We start from the raw sequence: 23,112 nt of genomic DNA, 5'->3' as shown, positions 1-23,112 counted from the left end.
GCTGCTAATTAAATAACTATATATAGACCAGGTGATTAATGGGGTGTCAGAACACCGACGCTAGTTTGGGGGAGAGGTCTGTGTGTGTGTTTGCACCCTTGGGGAGAGTGGTGAAATGTGTGACCCGCTGTCATTGTTGACAAAAAAATACCTCCAAAAAAGTTAATAAATCCATTCAGCCAAGTAATAATTCATAATAGATCTATAATTTATTTCCATATATATATAAATACAGTGCCTTCGGAAAGTATTCATACCTCTTGACTTTTTCCGCATTTTATTACGTTACAGCCTTATTCTATAATGTAAAACAAATCCTCAGCAATCTACACACAATACCCCCACAATGACAAAGCGAAAACAGGGGTTTTGAATTTTTTTCAAATGTATTCAAAGTCACCATTGGCCTCATGGTAAAATCCTTGAGCGGTTTCTTTTCCCCCGGCAACTGAGTTAGGAAGGATGCCTGTATCTTTGTAGTGAGTGGGTGTATTGATACATCATCCAAAGGGTAATTTATAACTTTACCATGCTTAAAAAAAAATCTTTACCCATTAACCAATAGGTACCCTTCTTTGAGAGGCATTGGAAAACCTCCCTGGTCTTTGAGTTTGAATCTTTGTTTGAAAATCACTGCTCATCTGAGGGACCTTACAGATAATTGTATGTGTAGGGTTAACCACTATTCCTGCCACACAGAGTGAGTCCATGCAACTTATTATGTCACTTATTAAGTATTTTTATTCGTGAACTTATTTAGGCTTGCCATAACAAATGGGTTACATACTTATTGACTCAATACATTTTATAATTCCACTTTGATATTTTGGGGTATTGTGTGTGGGCCACTGACACAAAATCTCAATTTAATCAATTTTACATGCAGGCTATAACACAACAAAATGTGAAAAAAGTCAAGGGGTGTGAATATTTTCTGAAGGCAAAGTAGTGTACTACTTTTGACCAGGACAACTCTGGTCAAAAGTAGTATACTATACAGGAAATATGACACCATTTAGGATGTAGCCATGAACTCTGGCATATAATTGTGATTAAAGATGCCCCAGAGAAGCAGAAAATCTTGTCTGATTAGCATATTTAAAAAGGCTGAATAATTATGTAAAATGGCCCTGAATCTTAAAAGTAGACAATCAAGCAGAACGCACACTGCAATTATAACTCATTACCATATAGACCAGCATGCAATTCACCCCCGCTCCCACCACCCACCTACCTCCCACATACACATTACGCGAGTATGCATGGTACTTTACATGCGCTCACACACACTCACAATCACACACACAATATACATGTGCAGGCACAAACACACACATACTCAACAAATTCCCACTCAATCACTTTCTCTCTCCTCCTCTCATACACACACTAACACATCAGACCCTGACATTGTACGCACCTTACCAATACATTCCATAACATTAACTCATCAGAACAGCTAGTGCTTCTCTAATCACCATCACCATTACCTGTAAGCCTGGGGAATTGCCATGGCATAACCAATATGGATATACAGTGCCTTCAGAAATTATACACACCATTTTACTTTTTCCAAGTGTTGTTGTGTTATATTATGAATATAAAATGTGATTTTTTTGGTCACTGGTGTACACACAATACCCTATGAATTCAAAGTGGAATTCTGTTTTTCACAGTTTTTACAAATGAATTAAAAATGAAAAGCTTAAATGTCTTGAATCAATAAGTATTCAACCCCTTTGTTATGGCAAGCCAAAGTAAGTTTAGGATTAAAAATGTTGATTATTAACGAGTCACATAAGTTGCATGGACTCATGATTTTTGAATGTCTACCTCAAAGTCCATCAATTCAATTCAAAATTCTAGCAGGGCTGGGGTCAATTCCACAAATGCAATTACAATGCAGTTTCCTCTCCCTATGAATTCCATCAATTCAAACTTCCATAGTAGTTCTTCAAACAGAATCGATTGAACTCATTTCAAATTCCACTTCGAAGTGAATTCAAAACAGCAAAATCTCTAGTGTTAAATTAACACAATGTGTGGACCCGTATAGACACTGGAACAGTGTTAAATTAACACAATGTGTGGACCCGTATAGACACTGGAACAGTGTTAAATTAACACAATGTGTGGACCCGTATAGACACTGGAACAGTGTTAAATTAACACAATGTGTGGACCCGTATAGACACTGGAACAGTGTTAAATTAACACAATGTGTGGACCCGTATAGACACTGGAACAGTGTTAAAGGTCATGAACAGACAAAATCATGTATTCTGGCCTCCCTAATGGCGCACTGCATTGCAGTGTTTGAGGTGTCACTACAGTCCCAGGTTCAATCCAAGCCTGCTGTGATCAGGAGACCCATGAGATGGCACACAATTGTCTGGGTTAGGGAAGCGTTTGGCCAGCTGGTATTTCATTGTGCTCTAGAGGCTGGTTGGGTGCCTGCAAGCTGCCAGCTGCTGCCAGTTGGACGGTGTTTCCTCCTACACATTAGTGCAGCTGGCTTCTGGGTTAAGCAAGCAGTGTGGCTTGGTTGGGTTGTGTTTTGGTGGATGCATCGCTCTCAACCTTTTTCTCTCCTGAGTCTGTAGGGGAGTTGCAGTGATGGGACAAGACTATAACTACCAATTTGGCTATCACGAAAAAATACAGTTTTTTTTTTCAAATCACGTCTTTCAGAAAATGTAATGACATTGGGATAAACCCAGATCAAAGAATGATGATCAAATTATGAAAAATGATTGATAAAGCTTGACCATAAAGTTACTGGTCTCCTCCCCCATGTCAAACACTTGGATTCAGGAGGCAAGATTATTAAGGGGATAGGGTGACATCACCTTAACTCTTACCTAATTTACCTAATTACCTCATTTAAATAAGTACCGCATTGCAATCATTGGAGAAAGCGTGTTTGCAAAGGGCCGTGGTTTATGTAGCTAGATCACTAAACTACTGGTGCAAAAAATGTAGGATGTCAGCAAATATAATTGAATGTTTATCCTATTTATCTTTGGCAAAGATACTTAAATTTCAATTTCAAAACGCCAATGCAGTTTTCAAATCAAAACATCCTGCAGTGCTGGTGTGAACTGCATCATATAAGACCTTCTAAACGGAAGATATATACAGTACCAGTCAAAAGTTTGGACCACCTACTCATTCAAGGGTTTTTCTTTGTTTGACTATTTTCTACATTGTAGAATAATAGTGAAGACATCACAACTATGAAATAAGACATATGGAATCATGGAGCACACAAAAAAGTGTTAAACAGATTCTTCAAAGTAGCCACCCTTTGCCTTGATGACAGCTTTACATACTCTTGGCATTCTCTCAACCAGCTTCACCTGGAATGCTTTTCCAACAACCTTGAAGGGGTTCCCACATATGCTGAGCACTTGTTGGATACTTTTCCTTCACTCTGCAGCCCAAACCATCTCAATTGGGTTGAGGTTGGGTGATTGTGGAGGCCAGGTCATCTGATGCAACACTCCATCACTCTCCTTCTTTGTAAAATAGCCCTTACACAGCATGGAGGTGTGTTGAGTCATTGTCCTGTTGAAAAACATATGATATTCCCACTAAGTGCAAACCAGTTGGGATGGCGTATTGCTTCAGAATACTGTGGTAGCCATGCTGGTTAAGTGTGCCTTGAATTCTAAATAAATCATTGACAGTGTCCCCAGCAAAGTACCCCCACACCACATCACACCTCCTCCTCCTTGCTTCAAGGTGGGAACCACACATGCAGAGATCATCCGTTCACCTACTCTGCGTCTCACAAAGACACCGCCGTTGGAACCAAAAATCTTAATTTTGGATTTATCAGACCAAATCAAATTTTAACAAGGCACACCTGTTAATTGAAATGCATTCCAGGCAACTACCTCATGAAGTTGCTCGAGAGAATGCTAGAGTGTGCAAAGGGTGGCTACTATGAAGAATCTCAAATATAAAATATATTTTGATTTGTTTAACACTTATTTTAGTAACTACATGATTCCATAAGTGTTATTTAATAGTTTTGATGTCTTCACTATTTTTCCACAATGTTGAAAATGTATATATCATTGATGCAGTTTCAATGTTGTTTGAGTTACTTTGTGTATCACCAAATTAGCTTGAGATGATTTTACAGGAACACTGCTCACTGAATCCGCATTTTTGGATATAGGCCATTCAAGGAGCTGTCAGTCAAGTTGAGCTCATGAATATATTTAAAAAAAAATCTCACATGGCAAATACCAGAGAGTTTGAAAAGTAAGGCTGTTATTTAGCCATGTGAGAAAAATATTTTTTAGCAACAAATTTGAGTATTTGTATCCCCAAAAATATTATTGCTGATATTTTAGTCACTCAAAAGTCTATTTCACGTGGGAATCAGAATGACTGTTCAAGACCATTAAACAGAATGGAATACGTATTTCATAAGGCCTTATTTTGAGGGCCTGCACTCTAGACATAACAATTAACTCTGTAAGTGTTGAATTAACACTCATTGATGTAAAATAACCTCAGTGCTGGTGTTAATAACAAGAGTTGAACCCAAACCATGCCCATCATTATCATATTACTCTGCATGCTCTATTGCAGGTACATTTGAATAGTTTTTTTCAATATCTATGTTTTTCAACGTACATTGATCGATTAATTAATCGTATGCTACTCAATTACAAAATACATACAAACTAATCCAATATATTACTTGGATTTATTGCACTCGTTACTAAAATGGTTGTTCCAGTTTAGATGCTTTAGGTGGGTGATTCCGAGACGTGAGAAGTGTGCAGAAGTGCATGAGACGAAGGAATGTATAGTATTGATGGAGAAAGTTATGTGTGTAAGCTGTGGGGGTGGAGATTGGAGGTGTCTGGGAGAGAAGGGCGGTTGTCAGGGTCGTATAGAAAATGTTGTATGCTGAAGAGAGTGGTAGAGCAAGATGGTTGAGGGGTCCTGAGGGGATTCATGTGTGTACGTGGAGACCAATAGCAAGGGATGGGAATAATATGTGCTTCAGTAAGGGTAGTTTCTTAGCATTCAAAGCCATGGTTGTCAACTGTACTGCAGAAATGGAACTTAAGTCGCAGAGAAGTACTTGGGATTGCAATGTTTTACCTCAGAAGATGTGTAGGGGGTGTTGAGTGGTAGTGTTCTGTCCTCCTAGCCGTTGGCCTGGAGTAGGATTAGATAGGTTTAATAGTGGAATGGGGTGGTGAGCTTTTGGGGGGAAGAGGGAAATCCCACGGACACTCTGCGCTTTCCGGAATTAATTTGACACGTCTTCCAAACCCTGGTAGTCAACAAACATGGGTTAATTTAATAATCAATTGGGTTTTCATTCATTTTCATGCCGTGTTGACCAAGCAGCTGTTTTTTTTTAGTTATTCATAGGTTATTTCCAGGAGGTGTGGCTTTTAGATAGTTATTTTTGGCCACCTGTGAGAGTAAATTTTATCAGTAGAGGTCTGCGTTTGAAAGCAGCTTGGAATCGAAGAAAGCAGTGAAACCATGGTGAAATCAGGATCTTGCATGTTACAACACACATTTTGAAAAGCATGTGATCAAACAAAGCTTTGAACGTCATTGATAAAGTGATACAGCCATCGGCACACTGCTTCGAAGTTAGCTGCTTAGCGATTTTGACACATGCCTCTGAGCTCCGGAATCAAGCATAACGTCACTAGAAATTACTTCTGTTGGTCTGCTTGTCGTGGCTCGAGGAGGGAAGCTTAAATAAAAGGCAGATTAAAATTTAAGGATAATATAGTCACTTAGGGACTCACTTCATGAAAGTTACAGAATTGACACTAGATAAATGCAACAACCATATGTCTGTCACAAGCAAACACAGTCAAGGATAGAAATTCCAACATTTCTTAACATGCACTCTGGGATGTATACAGATGTTTGCTTATATTTGCAACAGTGCATTAGAAAAGTATTCAGACCTCTTGACGTTTTACATTTTTTGTTACGTTACAGCCTTATTCTAAAATTGATTACATCATTTCCCCCATATCAATCTACACACAATACCCCACAATGAAAAGGGAAAAAAAAATCTTAAAAAAAAAAATCACCTTTACATAAGTATTCGGACCCTTTACTTAGTACTTTGTTGAAGCACCTTTGGCAGTGATTAAATTCTTGAGTCTTCTTGGGTATGAAACTACATTCTTGGCACATCTGTATTTGGGGAGTTTCTTCCATTCTTCTCTGCAGATCATCTCAAGCTCTGTCAGATTGAATGGGGAGCGTTGCTAAACAGCTATTTTCAGTTCTCTCCAGAGATGTTTGATTGGGTTTAAGTCCGGGCTCTGGCTGGGTCACTCAAGGACATTCAGAGACTTGTCCCGAAGCCACTCCTGCGTTGTCTTGGCTGTGTGCTTATGGTCATTGTCCTGTTGGAAGGAGAACCTTCGCCGCAGTCTGAGGTCCTGAGCACTCTGGAGCAGGCTTTCATCAAGGATCTATTTGTACTTTCCTCCGTTCATATTTTCCTCGATCCTGACTAATTTCACAGTCCCTGCTGCTTAAAAACATCCCCACAGCATGATGCTGCCACCACCATGCTTCACCGTAGGGATGGTGCCAGGTTTCCCCAGACGTGATGCTTGGCATTCAGGCAAAATAGTTCAATCTTGGTTTCATCAGACCAGAGAATCTTGTTGCTCATGGTCTGAGAGTCCTTTAGGTGCCTTTTGGCAAATTCCAAGCGGGCTGTCATGTACCTTTTACTGAGGATTGGCTTTCATCTGGCCACTCTACCTTAAAGGCTTGATTGGTGGAGTGCTGCAGAGATGGTTGTCCTTATGGAAGGTTCTACCAGGACCTCAGACTGGGGCGAAGGTTCGCCTTCCAACAGGACAATGACCATTTTCCTTTTTTTTTATGACAAAGAAGGAACAGGTTTTGAGAAATGTTTGCAAATGTATAAAAAAACTAAAACAGAAATACATTAGTTAAGTAAGTATTCAATTGATTGGACATGATTTGGAAAGGCACACAGATGTCTATATAAGGTCCCACAGTTGACAGTGCATGTCAGAGCAAAAACCAAGCCATGAGGTCGAATGAATTGTCTGTAGAGCTCTGAGACAGGATTATGTTGAGGCACAGATCTGGGGAAGGGTACCAAAACATTTCCACAGCATTGAAGCTCCCCAAGAACACAATGACCAACCATCATTCTTCAATGGAAGAAGTTTGTAACCATCCAGACTCTTCCTAGAGCTTGCCACCCGGCAAAACTAAGCAATCAGGGAAAAAGGCCTTGGTCAGGGAGCTGACCAAGAACCCAATGGTCACTAAGAGAGAGATCTAGAGTTCCTCTGCCTTGATGGGATAACCTTCCAGATGGACAACCATCTCTGCAGCACGCCACCAATCAGGCCTTTATGGTAGAGTGGCCAGACGGAAGCCACTCCTCAGTAAAAGGCCCGACAGCCCACTTGGAGTATGCCAAAAGGCCCCTAAAGACTCTCTGACAATGAGAAACAAGATTCTCTGATCTGATGAAACCAACATTGATCTCTTTGGCTTGAATGCCTGGAGGAAACCTGGCACTATCATGCTGCGGGGATGTTTTTCAGAGGCAGGGACTGGGAGACTAGTCAGGATCGAGGGAAGGATGCATGGAGCAAAGTACAGATGCTCGCCATCCAACCTGACAGAGCTTGAGAGGATCTGCAGAGAAAAGGGAGAAGTTCCCCAAATATTAGGTGTGTGTAGCGTCATACCCAAGAAGACTTGTGGCTGTAAATTGCTGCCAAAGGTGTTTCAACAAAGTACTCAATAAAGGGTCTGAATACTTATGTAGATGTAATGTTTCAGTTTTTTTATATGTAAATTAGTAAACATTTCTAAAAAAACTTTTTTTTCTTTGTCTTTATGGAGTATTGTATATAGATTGATGAGGTGAATTTAATAAATTTTAGGTTAAGGCTGTAACCTCACAAAATGTGGAACAAATCAAGGGGTATGATTGCTGTAATGGTTTTCCTTAGGTGAAAGAGAGTCGGACCAAAATGCAGCGTTGTGATGATTCATGTTTGTTTAATAAAGGAAAAACTATACATGAATAAACTACAAAATAATGAAATGTGAAAACCTAAACAGTCCTATCTGGTGCAAACACAGAGAGAGGAACAATCACACACGAAACACTCAGAATATGGCTGCCTAAATATGGTTCCCAATCAGAGACAACGATAAACACCTGCCTCAGATTGAGAACCATTCCAGACAGCCATAGACTATGCTAGATACCCCTACTATAATACAAACCTAATATCTAACAAAAACCCCAAGACAAAACACACCACATACAAAACCCATGTCACACCCTGGCCTGACCAAATTAATAAAGAAAACACAAAATACTAAGACCAGGGCGTGACAGAACCCCCCCCCAGGGGTAGCTCAGCACCGAGAGGAAGCTCAGCACCGAGAGGAAGCTCAGCACCGAGAGGAAGCTCAGGCAGGTAGTTGGCTCTGGCAGATCCTGGCTGAATGGCGGCTGTGGCTGCTCCATGCTGACTGGCAGCTCTGGCTGCTCCATGCTGACTGGCTGCTCTGGCTGCTCCATGCTGACTGGCTGCTCTGGCTGCTCCATGCTGACTGGCTGCTCTGGCTGCTCCATGCTGACTGGCTGCTCTGGCTGCTCCATGCTGACTGGCTGCTCCTGGCTGCTCCATGCTGACTGGCTGCTCCATGCTGACTGGCTGCTCTGGCTGCTCCATGCTGACTGGCGGCTCTGGCTGCTCCATGCTGACTGGCGGCTCTGGCTGCTCCATGCTGACTGGCGGCTCTGGCTGCTCCATGCTGACTGGCGGCTCTGGCTGCTCCATGCTGACTGGCGGCTCTGGCTGCTCCATGCTGACTGGCGGCTCTGGCTGCTCCATGCTGACTGGCGGCTCTGGCTGCTCCATGCTGACTGGCGGCTCTGGCTGCTCCATGCTGACTGGCGGCTCTGGCTGCTCCATGCAGACTGGCAGCTCTGGCGGCATCCTGCAGGCTGGCAGCTCTGGCGGCATCCTGCAGACTGGCAGCTCTGGCAGCTCCTTGCAGACTGGCAGCTCCTTGTAGACTGGCAGCTCCTTGCAGACTGGCAGCTCCTTGCAGACTGGCAGCTCCTTGCAGACTGGCAGCTCTGAACAGGCGGGAGACTCCGGCAGCGCTGTAGAGGAGGAAGGCTCTGGCAGCGCTAAACAGGCGGGAGACTCCGACAGCGCTGTAGAGGAGGAAGGCTCTGACTGCACTGAACAGGCGGGAGACTCCGGCAGCGCTGTAGAGGAGGAAGGCTCCGGCAGCGCTGGACAGGCGAGGCGCACTGAAGGCCTGGTGTGTGGTGCTGGCACTGGTGGTACTGGGCCGAGAACACGCACAGGAAGCCTGGTGCGGGGAGCTGCCACCGGAGGACTGGTGTGTGGAGGTGGCACAGGATGGACCGGACCGTGAAGGCGTACTGGAGAGCTTGAGAGCAGGGCTGGAACAGAACGTGCAAGGCTAGGGAGGTGCACAGGAGGCCTGGTGCGTGAGGCTGGCACAATCTTCACCAGCCGACTACCACGCACCTCAGGACGAGTATGGAGCGCTGACCCAGGTGCCATCAAATCCCCGACACGCTCCGTCGGGCGAATTCCGTACCTAAAGCACCAACACAGCAACTCCCTCATAACTCTCTCCTCCAATTTCCCCATTAACTCCTTCACAGTCTCTGCTTCGCTCACCTCCAACACCGGCTCTGGTTCTGGTCTCCTCCTTGACTCCTCACGTTAAACAGGGGGAGTTGGCTCAGGTCTGAACCCTGACTCTGCCACACTCTCCCTGGGCCCCCCCCCAAGAAATTTTTGGGGCTGACTCTCGGGCTTCCTTCCGCGCCGCCGTGCTTGTCTCTCCAACTCCATTCTCCTATAACCTTCCGGGCATCGCTCCATCGAATCCCAGGCGGGCTCTGGCACTCTCCCTGGGTCGACCGCCCACCTGTCTATCTCTTCCCAAGAAGTATAGTCCATACTCTTGCAGTCCAAACCGTACTCCCATGTCCATTCCTCTTTTCGCTGCTGTTGCTGCCTTTCACCACGCCGCTTGGTCCTGTTGTGGTGGGTGATTCTGTAACGGTTTTCCTTAGGTGAAAGAGAGTCGGACCAAAATGCAGCGTTGTGATGATTCATGTTTGTTTAATAAAGGAAAAACTATACATGAATAAACTACAAAATAATGAAATGTGAAAACCTAAACAGTCCTATCTGGTGCAAACACAGAGACAGGAACAATCACCCACGAAACACTCAAAGAATATGGCTGCCTAAATATGGTTCCCAATCAGAGACAACGATAAACACCTGCCTCTGATTGAGAACCATTCCAGACAGCCATAGACTATGCTAGACACCCCTACTATAATACAAACCCAATACCTAACAAAAACCCCAAGACAAAACACACCACATACAAAACCCATGTCACACCCTGGCCTGACCAAATTAATAAAGAAAACACAAAATACTAAGACCAGGGCGTGACAATTGCTTTCCGAAAGCATTGTATATTCACACACGTCAACTCCTCATTGGAAAACGTTTAAAAAAAGAATGTATATACAGTAATGTATATAATTATAATTTTTTGATTTAAAACAAAGTTTGCATTCAACTTCAATGATAAATGCATTAACACCAGTAACTGGAATTAATACAAGTTTCACATTTCTAAATTCCAATTCCAAGAATATTTTTATTTTCCAATTAAAATTCTATTTTAATTCAGATAGTCTAAATTCTAATTTCAGTTCTATTCCAATGATGGTTTTCTTCTTCCATTCCATATAAATTAATATCTAGCTGTTGGGTCACATAGTTGAGTAATTATTGCTGGGTAATTGAGCTATGACCCACCAGGTGACAGGGGAAGACTGGAGGTGTGGCTTAGTAGGGGTGTGACTTTCAAAGAGTTATTTTTGGTCACCCGTGAGAGAATTGTAATTCCTGTTCATCTTGTATTGCATTGTCATTACACTGTAGAGTGGTTCTCTAAGCCAATGATAGACCCACAGTTGCTTGAGAGAGAGCAAGAGCTTGCAAGACAGGACTAGCTTATCTCAATATTGTAATTGACCATTTAGAGGTAATGAAATTGCACCGGAGTATGATGACCGAAGTATGAAATGTACAATTTGTTGGTTTGAAATTATGGGATCTGGCAGCTCTTGACTGACGGGCGGCTCTGGCAGCTCCTGACTGACGGGCGGCTCCTTGGCACCACTCCTCCAGGCTGGATGACCCCTTCATCCCGGACCCTCCAGAGTGCAGGCACAGGTTGAACCGGGCTGTGGGTGAGCACTGGAGATCTGGTGCATACCACTCACACCTCTCCCTCAATACCCACATTCGCCTGGCACGGAATGAAAAGTCACTGAACACGAAAATACAAAATAACAAAGTGAAAGCCAGAAACAAAAAAATGAAACAATTCTCTCTGGTGAAGACACAGAGACAGAAAACACTCACCCACAACTAAAATGGGGAAAACAGGCTACCTAAGTATGATTCTCAATCAGAGACAATGAACGACACCTGCCTCTGATTGAGAACCATACTAGGCCAAACACATAAACACAACACAGAAAAAAGAACATAGACTACCCACCCCAACTCACACCCTGACCAAACTAACACAAAGACATAATAAAGGAACTAAGGTCAGAACGTGACAAGGCCTGAGAAGAGGAGAACTCTGTCGGTTTGCTTTAGTCAACAAAAGAAACAAAGATAATGGTTATTTGTTAATGTTTAAATGTTACAGTCAGTGAGAGTCAACAAGATAACTCTGGATATGTGTTAAAGTGTTAAAGTCTTACATTACCATGGTTTAGCAGTGGAATGTTGAGGTTCTCATTGGATATGTCTCTCTCTGTCTGACTGGAAGCTGTTTGTTCTCTGTTCTCTCTTTCATAAGGAACTTGTCTTTCTCTGTGCGTGTGGAGTGTACGTGTGGAGTGTGCAAGTGCATGTGTAGGAGCAGCTGTATTATGGGATCAGTAAGTCGTTTGAGCAAAGCGACAGAGAAAGAACTGGGTCAGACCTTCTGATTACAACACAAAGACAGTTTGCGAGACCAACGGGAACACACACTGACATACTCACGCCCGGCCGTCCGCCTGCCCGCACACACACACACACACACACAGGCTGACCAGACCCACGAGCGTTGCAAAATAAATATACACATACATGTTCTTCAATCATTTATCCAAACTGCTCACACGTGTCAACGAGTCTGTGTAGCGATAAAATAAAACTATTTTAGACAATTGATTCGCTCCCATCTACTCATTGGTTTTTAGGAGCCTCACAGTGGAGGTGGCATAATACCCATAAAACCTAACGGTCAAACAGGGAAATGGCTCCAATCGTTTTTCCACCATAAAAATGTTCCCATAGGGAATTTTAGAAACACTTAACCTTTTCAAGTGTGAGTTCCAAATATCTCTAACGGTCACCCCCAGCGTGAGTTTTGTTATGCACGTGATGTTAGAACGTTCTCTCCACTCCAGAATGGGATTGTTACACAACAGTACATTTAATCGGCGCTGCCCTCAAACTAAGGCACGCAGCCCGTTTTTATTTATAGGCTGTTTTCAACTTGTGAATAACAAGTTCTAAGAATAGTTTGAATTGAGGTGTCTCGTCTCAATCATTTATATAGAAGTAGTCGTATTACGTTTGTGTATATTCCTTATAACCGCGGACACGCAAGGTAACGTTACTCATTTAATAACCTTTATGGTGTTATACTCAATGCTTAGGTAGCTAGCTACATTCTATTAGCTCTGGAAAACATGGCTAATTGCATCAGAGAAGTATTAGCATGTGTTGTATTTTGAAGCTACCCAGGGCTTTTTATTCCCAAGTGGCGCAGCTGTCTAAGGCACAGCGTCTCAGTGCTAGAGGCGTCACTACAGACACACATGTTCAAATCCCGACTGCGTTTCTATCTAAGTGCCTTATTACATTATAATGGTTTCTGTATGTCATACTGTAGCTCACTGTTACGCACGCCTCTATGAAGAGGGAACGCAACACCCTGCTACAACTAAACTCTCCGTGAAGTGAAAAAGGTATGGACTGTAGGTGCGAGTAAGGATGACAACAGGCAGAATGTGGTACTGTTTACAAGGACTTTATTCCTTTGGGAACAAATGAAACAGAATATTAAACAATTTCAAACAAACTAAGAAACAAAGGACATCAAAAAATCTGAGCAATGGCTGGATGGAACCAAAAGCAAAAAGCAAAAGTAAATCTCAAAGTAATTGGAGACAGCTGTGTCTTGATGAGGGGGCGGGGTCAGCTCTCCAATTAGCCCTGGAGTTGACCAATCAGCTGCTTGAGGGATTTCAGGTAGCCATTTCCTGAAATAAACACATGCAAAGACACAAACTACAACACATAAACTGGGGAACGTAACACTCACTGTGTGTATGGAGCATAATATATTTGTCTATATTCCTTATAACCGTGGACACGCGAGGTAACATTACTCATTTCATAACCTTTATGGTTTTATATTAAATTGTGCTTATGTAGCTAGCTACATTCTTCTATTAGTAAAACAATGCTAATTGCATCAGAGAAGTATTGGCTTGTTGTATTTTGAAGCTACCCTGGCCTTTTTATTCCCAAGTGGTGCAGATGTCTAAGGCACAGCATCTCAGTGCTAGAGGTGTCACTACAGACACCCTGGTTCAAATCCAGGCTGTGTTAATATCAAATACTTTTTTGAAGGTTGTACTGATTTTGATGAGCTAAGCTAATTCCAGCTATGTGTGGAGCCATGTTTGTTGACATACAATACATTCTGGGTTTCACGTAATTGTCTGCCGGACCAAAGATGTTATAACAAAATGAGGTGAGTAAGGGTTCACTCATTTTTTGAGAACTTCCAGGAAGTGAATGGTGGGATGTGAATGATGTTGGATGACACACCCCCTTCAACATGCATACTATAAACAGGCCAAACTCATCTTGTCTGGTCTTATTATCTTTGTTTTTTCTGAGAAAAAAAAGCATGGTGGCGTGCAGAAACTACCCATCGTCGAATTACTTTAGATTTCTAGAAAGTGTTTTACTCAATTATGTTAATCAATGGTGAGCTCACCTGTGATGTGATTAATTATAAATAGAAATTGCTATTAGCTAATTCATATTGTAGTTTATGTCAGTTGAGAGTTATCTAAATTTGACCGCTTGTGTTACGTCAATCTTACCTCATTTAGCACTAGGACAAATGTAGCATACATTTTTTACGGTTTGGATGATTGTGTTATGTTCTAGATACTTCTGTGAATGTCTGAACTTTTCATCCCAAAATAAACTGCTCACAATCTGAACAACTTTGTAAGGACTGTGTTTGTGCAAAATGTTTCTGAAAAAACAGTGTGGCCAGTTCAAATGCTGATTGTTGCGTCATTTGAAACTGGCCATTCTAAATGAGGGTTCTAAATAAGTGTTCTAATCACACAGGTTTGATCGTACGCAACAGGGACCATCAGGTTAAACATCAGGCAAAATATATACTGGATTTGTTTACCAAGACGACATTGAGTGGCCTAGTTCCAGTTTTAACTTAAATCACCTTGAAAATCTATTGAAAGACTTGAAAATAGCTGTCTAGCAATGATCAACAACCAACTTGACAGAGCTTGAATAACCTTTTAAAGAGTCATATGCAAATATTGTACAATCCAGATGTGCAAAGCTCTTAGAAACTTACCCAGAAAGACTCAAGGCTGTAATCGCTGCCAATGGTGATTCTAACTTGTATTGACTCAGGGGTGTGAATACTTTTGTAAATTAGATATTTATGTACAGTATTTCATTTTCAATAAATTTGCTAACATTTTTACTTTGTCATTATGGGGTATTGTGTGGTATTGTCATTATGGGTGAGAACATACAGTGGGGAGAACAAGTATTTGATACACTGCCGATTTTGCAGGTTTTCCTACTTACAAAGCATGTAGAGGTCTGTAATTTTTATCATAGGTATACTTAAACTGTGAGAGACGGAATCTAAAACAAAAATCCAGTTTGTACTGAGTGTACAAAACATGCTCTTTCCATGACATAGACTGACCAGGTGAGTCCAGGTGAAAGCTATGTTCTCTTATTGATGTCACTTGTTAAATCAACTTCAATCAGTGTTGATGAAGGCAATGAGACAGGTTAGAGAAAGATTTTTAAGCCTTGAGACAATTGAGACATGGATTGTGTATGTACCATTCGTAGGGTGAATGGGCAAGACAAAAGTTTTAAGTGCCTTTGAATGGGGTATGGTAGTAGGTGCCAGGCGAAGCGGCTTGAGTGTGTCAAGAACTGCAATGCTGCTATGTTTTTCACGCTCAACAGTTACCCGTGTGTATCAAGAATGATCCACCACCCAAAGGACATTGAGGCAACTTGAGACAACTATGGGAAGCAATTGAGTCAACATGGGCCAGCATCCCTGTGGAACACTTTCGACACCTTGTAAATTAAAACACTTATCCAGTTTTAATACACGATACATTTGTAAAAAAGCCAAGTTAGACAGAAATACCTAGACATACTGACCAGCTCAAGTAGACAGACGCGTGCTATATGGCAGACCAATCCAAACTCATCTTTCGGCATTTCCAGACCACTCATTATCTCAGCCAGTCATGGCTAGCGGGAAGGTTGCTGACTTTTCTTTGGCTAAACCAGCTAGGCTTGTCATTTAACAATTATATTTGTATTCACAGATGGCATATACGTTTGTTATTATGGCACATGAAAGTTCACATGTTCAAGAAGGCATTTCTGCAAAAAAAAAACATTTTAATGACCTTCAAACGGCTCTCCTGTGAAGTAGTGACTTGTGACATACGCCTAGTTTCCTGAAATGGGTCACATTTATTGAAAATGAAATACATAAATATCTCATTTACATAAGTATTTACACCACTGAGTCAGTACAGCTGTGAGTCTTTCTGCATAAGTCACTAAGAGCTTTGCACACCTGATTGGTACAATATTTGCTCATGATTCTTTAAAAAATTCTTCAAGCTCTGTCAGATTGTTTGTTGATCATTGCTAGACAGCTAATTTCAAGTCTTGCCATACATTTTCAAGCAAATTTAAATTCAACTTTAACTTGGCCACTCAGGAACATTAATTGTCTTTTTGGTAAGCAACACAAGTGTAGATTTGGCCTTGTTCTAGGTTATTGTCCTGCTGAAAGGTGAATTAATCTCCCAGTGTGTCACGCCCTGACATTAGAGAGCCTTTTTTATTCTCTATTTGGTTAGGTCAGGGTGTGACTTAGGTGGGCAAATCTATGTTTGTATTTCTTTGTTGGCCTTGTATGGTTCCCAATCAGAGGCAGCTGTTTATCGTTGTCTCTGATTGGAGATCATACTTAGGCAGCCCTTTTTGCCACCTTCAGTTGTGGGATCTTGTTTTTGTTAGTTGCTGTGTTACCACCACAATACTTTACATGTCATTTATCTTTCTTGTTTTTTTTTGTTGGTGTTCATTTAAATACATTTCAAAATGTATGCCTACCACGCTGCACCTAGGTCCAATCCTTCTCTAAACTGGTGTCTGGTGGAAAGCAGACTGAACCAGGTTTTCCTCTATGATTTTGACTGTGCTTAGTTCCATATAGTTAATTTTTAGATCCTAAAAAAACGCCCTAATACTCAACGATTACAAGCATACCCATAACATGACGCAGCCACCACTATGCTTGACAGTATGGAAAGCGGTACTTAGTAATGTATTGGATTACATATTTTCCAAACACAACACTCTGTTTTCAGGACAAAAAGTGCCTTGTTGCGAACAGGGTTCATGTTTTGGGATATTTTTATGCTGTATAGGCTTCCTTCTTTTCACTTCATCAATTAGGTTAGTATTGTGGAGTAACTACGATGTTGTTGATCCATCCTCAGTTTCCTCCTATCACAGCCATTAAACTCTAACTGTTTTAAAGTCACCATTGATTTCATGGTGAAATCCCTGAGGTTTCTTTCCTCTCCAGTAACCGAGTTACACCTGTATCTTTGTAGTTACTGGGGGTATTGATATTGATACCATCCAAAGTGTTACTAATAACTTCACCATGCTCAAATGAATATTCACCTATCTACCAATAGTTGCCCTTCCTTGCGAGGCATTGGAAAACTTCCCTGGTATTTGTGGTTGAATCTGTGTTTGAAATTCACATCTCGAATGAGGTGTCATACAAATAATTGTATGTGTGTGGTACAGAGATGAGGTAATCATTAAACAATCTGGTTAAACACTTTTACTACACACAGAGTGAGTCCATTCAAAGAATTATGTGACTTGTTTTGTACGTTTTTACACCTGAACTTATTTAGGCTTGCCATAACAAACGAGATGAATACTTAGTTACTCAAGACATTTCAGCTTGTCATTTGTAAATCATTTGTAAAATTTTCAAAAACATAATTACACTTTGAAGTTATGGGGTATTGTGTGTGTAGGCCAGTCACAATTTTTTTCTCACAATTTTGAAAGATTTATTTTTTTTAAATGAAAAATGTTCACACATACAGACATGGGTGTGATCATTCTACAGTGGTCCCTGCAGCTTACGATCAACCGGTGTGACAAGAACGCGTATATAGAACTGCCAGTTTCGATTGACACAATAGTCAGCATTTGAGCTGGCCACACTGTTTTTTCACAGAAAAAGTCCTCACAAAAGTTATGTCCTGAATGTGACAAGATTTATTTTTGGATCCAATGTTCAGACCTTCACAGAAGTAGCTACAGCATACACAATCATCCAAACCGGAAAATGTAGGTTCATTAGTCCTATCGGGAACTGAGGAAATAACACAAGCTTGTGACATAACACAAGCGATTGTATTTAGATAACTCTCGGCTGAAAGAAACCACAATGTGAATTAGCTAATAGCAATTATATGTATAATTCGTCTCATCACGGGTGAGCTCAACATTGATTGAAATAATTGAGTAAAACACTTTCTAGAAATCAAAAGTAATCCGACGATGGGTAGTTAGTATGCGCCGCCAAGTTTGTTTTTTCGCTTTAACCAAAGATAATAAGATGCGACAAGATGAGTTTGGTCTGTTTGCAGAATGCATGTTGAAGGGGCTGTGTCGTCTTCCATTATTCACATCCCATCATTCACTTCCGGAAGTTTACTTGAAATATGAGTGAACCCTCCCTCACTTCATTTTGTTATAACATCTTTGGTCTGACAGACATTTATGTGAAACCCAGAATGCATTGTATGTCAACAGACATGGCTCCACACATAGCTAGAATTAGCTTAGCTCATCATAATCAGTACAACCTTCAAAAAATAATTTTAACACGTCATACGTATGTGTCCATTACAATCTATGCAAGAATCGGAATTCATGATTTGTCACCAGTACTTAAACGTGAATAAAACAGTAAATAATTACCATACAAAACATTTTCTGATAGTGACTTATTGATACAAGTGGTGCGTGCCAGCAGTCAATCACATAACCTCTGACACCCACCCTGAGCCATTCAGTGTTGTTGTTTATGTATCTAGCTAGTGTGCTAAGCTAGAGCATTAGCAATGACTTTCAAAAGGAGACAACTCACAAATGCAGTAATTCTGGAGATGATTATAAATTATGACAGTGAGTCTGAGAATGAAAGTAAGGAATCAGATTCTGACAATGACAGTGAGCACCCCAACCTTGTAGCCATTGAGAACCCTAAATCTGAGGACCACTTGTCCACTGACGAAGATCCAAGTCCCTTTGAAGATGCTGGTGGTGATGGATGCAGACCGACAGTGGATGAAGTACAGGAGTTCTGTGGTAGCTGGAAGGCCGCCAGCCATTTCACCCCTCCTGGCCCTGCTGTTTGCGTTGATGAGTCCCAGTCTGGAGTACAAAGCCACTTGCCATTTCTCTCTGAGGCAGTGTGCTTCAAGCTATTTCTGACAGAGGAGCTGGTGGGAGACATAGAGGAGGAGACCAATCACTATACCTTGAACCTATTGTAGAAGAGAGAGCAAAGAGTGAGGGGGAAACTCGCTAAATGGGTGACAACCAAAATTAGTGAAATGTATACCTTCCTAGTGTCATCCCTTCTCATGGGAATAATAAAGAAGAACTCTAATAGAATACTGGAGCACAGATCCTATGTTTGCAACACCCTTCTTTGCCACCCTCTTTTCCCAAGAAAGCTTCCTAGTTATGTTGCGATGCCTGCATTTCGTCAACAATGCTACTGTGAACGTAAATGACCCTAAACACAAAATAAGAAATGTTCTCACCAGCCTGACATGAGCATTTGGTTGGGTCTTTGTGCCATACAAGGACGTATGCATTGATGAGTCCCTGATGTTATGGAAGGGTAGGCTGGCAAGATATTCCCTCCAAAACCCACAGGTTTGGGGTCAAGTTCTTTGTTACGTGCGACATGACAGGATTTGTCCATTACATTATGATTTACACAGGGTCCACCACTGACATCCAACATTATGAGGGGCTTGGAGTGTCCGGGTCCATGGTGATGACCATGCTGGCTCCTCATCTCGGCACGGGACACACTTTGTACGTGGGCAGTTTGTACAGCAGTCCCACACTCTTCCAGTATCTCCTCTCCAACAGCACAGGGCTTGTGTCACAGTCAGGTCGAACAGGAAGGGGATGTTAGCATTCGGAGGCAGGAAGATGCAGAGAGGGAAGGTTCAAATAGAACGGCCAACAGCTGACAGTAAAGTGGCATGAAAAGCGAGACGTCTGTGTCCTCTCCACTGTCCATACAGCAACCATGTCGGCCACAGGGAAGCTGGACCACCTGATGGGAGAGAGAAAGATCAAACCAGACTGTGTGCTTGACTATAACCTCAAAATGGGGGCATTGGATAAGGCGGACATGATAAACAGCTTTGTGGAATGCACTCTGAAAACTACCAAGTGGTATAAGAAGATATTTTCCCTTCTGATCAACACTGCTGCACTCAATGGCCACATAGTTAACCGCCAACTAACAGGTGAGATAACAAGTGAAAAATACATTTTGTAATTGGAAATACAGTTCACATACAAATCACATGCAGTTCAATTATGTAATTATAGTGACAATAACTCACCCACCTACCCACTGCCTCATTATCCTCTCCAATCCCTCATCCTCCCCACTCCCTCTCCCCCATAGGTAAATTAATGACCTGCCAAAAGTACAGCAAAAACCTAATGAGAGGGGTGTCGTCCTGCTGCAGACAATCCCCTACGCCTCACTGCACGGCCTTTTCCCTGCGAAGTCCCTCAAACTGCTGGTGAAGGCAGTCGCACACAGAGGCACTGCAAAGTCTGCCTGACGGACACCAGGAAAAGGAAGCAGAGGAGGTTTACAAAGTACATGTGGTTAGCTTATGACACAGCTCTGTGTGTTTCACCATGCTTTGGGAAGTGCCATATGCTCAAGCAATATTCAGCAAATCTGTAGCAATTTCTGACTGACGTGACAGGTGAACTTCCGTAATTCTATGCCTTTAGAGGTGGGGTGTGGAAATGCTGTTGTTGTTCAATCACTGCATAAATATGGGTTATGGATATTCATAAGTTGTCAGTCTATTCTTGCTGTTTAGTTTCCTCTCGTAAAACAAGTTCTGTTGTTGTTGTTCAACCACCACCAATTCTTCAATAAAATAGACGATTATTACACCTAGGCCTATGTGTTTTCTTGCTGTGATTTCATCCAGTAAAACTTGAGGAGTTTACGTTCAAACAGTATGTTGCTTGAAAGATTCCAGCTATGTCCAGTTCCAGATATGATTTTGGAAAATAATGTTCAATACTGTTTGTGTGTGTGTGGTTTCTGAAAGCACAGAATAAAGTGGAATGATTAGTAATTAGAATACAATATCAGGATAAAGCAAAAAAAAAACAATATTACAAAGAAGTAACATAGTAACACTGCTCTAAATTTTATAAATTGCATTGACAAAATCACAAATATGAGTTATATAACAGCAATAAACAGTAACTGTTGAGCTCTACAAGGGGGCAGGGCAGAACAGAGCTATGCTAAACAGCCCCCCCCCAAAAAAAAACCATTGTCATAAGGTCAGGGTTACTTCAAAAGACAACACAAGCTAATATTTCTCTGACACAATTAGCATTGTTTTACAGAGCAAATATATGAATGTAGCTAGCTACATAAGGACAATTGAGTATAACTCCATAAAGGTTATGAAATGAGTACCTTGCGTGTCAGCAGTTAAAACACAATACAAATATATCATGCTCCATACATACAGTGAGCTACAGTAGAAACGACACAACACGACATACAGAAACTATTACTTTGACAGAAATGCACACATCTCCAAAGTTATTATCATGTAGTATAAGGAAAACAACAATGAAGGCAATGTGGGCACCAGATGGAAAATGTGAAAAAGTTTGTTCTGACTGGAGATGCGCAAATGTCTGCATACTTGATCTGCGGAAACAATGTGCTTTGGGATGTTTGTCTGGTTCAGCAGTCCAAAAAAATTGTCAGCAAAAGTGAAATGTGGCTACTTTTTTGTCATATAATGAGGAGGCAGAACACACCTCAATTCAAACTGTTAGAAAATAAAACTGGTTGGAAAATCATTTGAAATTAACAAGTTTAAACAGCCTATAAGTAAAAGCAGGTAGTGTGTCTTGGTATGCTGCTTTATAGTAATCTAAATCCCTCTCCATCTGAAATGCAACAACACCAGCAGCATACCAGGGATAAGCAGGGTTGGTTGTGTTTTTTAATTTGACCTTTACTTAACTAGGCAAGTCAGTTAAGAATAAATTCTTATTTTTGATGACGGCCTAGGAACAGTGGGTTAACGGCCTAGGAACAGTGGGTTAACTGCCTTTTTCAGGGGCTGAACAACAGATTTTTACCTTATCAGCCCAGTGATTCAATTGCAAGATCCACCACTCTAACCAAGTCCAACACTCTAACCACTAGGCTACCTGCCGCCCCTGGTTGTTCGCTGGATGGAAGACCAGATGAAGTGGTGGTGTTGGAGTGTGTTGGAGGGCCAGTAGGAAGGACCCTTTCCTATGGTCTAAATAAAAAAAAATCCCCAATTCCCCAGCATAGTGATTGGGGACATTGCCCTGTGTAGGGTGCAGTCTTTCGGATTGGGTGTCCTGACTCTCTGTGATCACTATAGATCCCATGGCACTTATTGTAGGGGTGTTAACCCCAGTGTCCTGCCCAAGTTCCTAATCATACCATCATGGTCACCTAATCATCACCATCTTACATTTGGCTCATTCATCCCCATCCTCTCCACTGTAACTATTCCCCAGGCTGTTGCTGTAAATGAGAATGTGTTCTCAGTCAACTTAGCTGGTAAAATTCATGTTTCTTGGTAGTCTTAAACAAATCTATTTTGAAACAAAATAATACACCTCACACAAAAGGGTATGGGCTTAGAAAAAGAAGACACCCGTACCATGTCAGATATAGAGATGAAATGTATTACGTTTTGAGTTTGCATCCGGATATTACATCACAGAAAACAGAAACATATATATGACATCTACAAGGGGTGTATATTCTATTTTTATTGGCAAATTTTACTTGCAACATGGGCTTTAATAAAAGAGCAGCGATCTTCATTGACATACACTGGTTCAATTAGAAATCAGTGTGTCCCCTCAACTAATTGCATAATTCTGTGCATAGGGGTGCCTTTGATCATTCCATGAGATATGATATCTGAGGAATATTCTGGACAGTGATCCACACACTATCACACCCTCACAGTGATCCTTCACACACTGAACTAAGAAGATTCTCATTCTAAATCACATCTACTGTGATGAAAGAGGAGAGAACAGCTTATCGACTGAGTGAAAACCAAGCCAAACCCTGATCTGGAACTAAACTGACAAGCTATGGGATGGATAATGTTGTCATACACAGGTCTTTGACAGGGCATGTGACCCTAACCCTAAAGGCCGCAATTATCTAAACACACAGCAAAAGTGAGTAAAAGTTAAATAATTGTTCTGCATCCCTTTACACCTACTCCTT

General features: G+C 41.5%; 1 long non-coding RNA gene across 2 annotated transcripts; it reads right to left on the bottom strand.

The window, feature by feature from the left end:
- Window positions 1-17,622: 17,622 nt before the first annotated feature.
- On the bottom strand, window positions 17,623-20,665 carry LOC112246385. 2 transcript variants are annotated; one of them, XR_002952949.2, is made up of 3 exons: window positions 20,174-20,665; window positions 19,352-19,878; window positions 17,623-19,069 (listed from the first exon to the last, which is right to left on the bottom strand). It is a non-coding gene; the product is annotated as an uncharacterized LOC112246385 (long non-coding RNA). The 2 variants fall into 2 exon arrangements; XR_002952981.2 differs by having other exon boundaries at window positions 20,178-20,665.
- Between the last annotated feature and the right edge of the window lie 2,447 nt (window positions 20,666-23,112).

The sequence above is a fragment of the Oncorhynchus tshawytscha genome, linkage group LG01, assembly GCF_018296145.1.
Source record: "Oncorhynchus tshawytscha isolate Ot180627B linkage group LG01, Otsh_v2.0, whole genome shotgun sequence".
Classification (NCBI taxonomy): Eukaryota; Metazoa; Chordata; class Actinopteri; order Salmoniformes; family Salmonidae; genus Oncorhynchus; species Oncorhynchus tshawytscha.
Note: the sequence above shows the minus strand (reverse complement) of the source record. Positions and strands in the feature narration are given on the sequence as shown.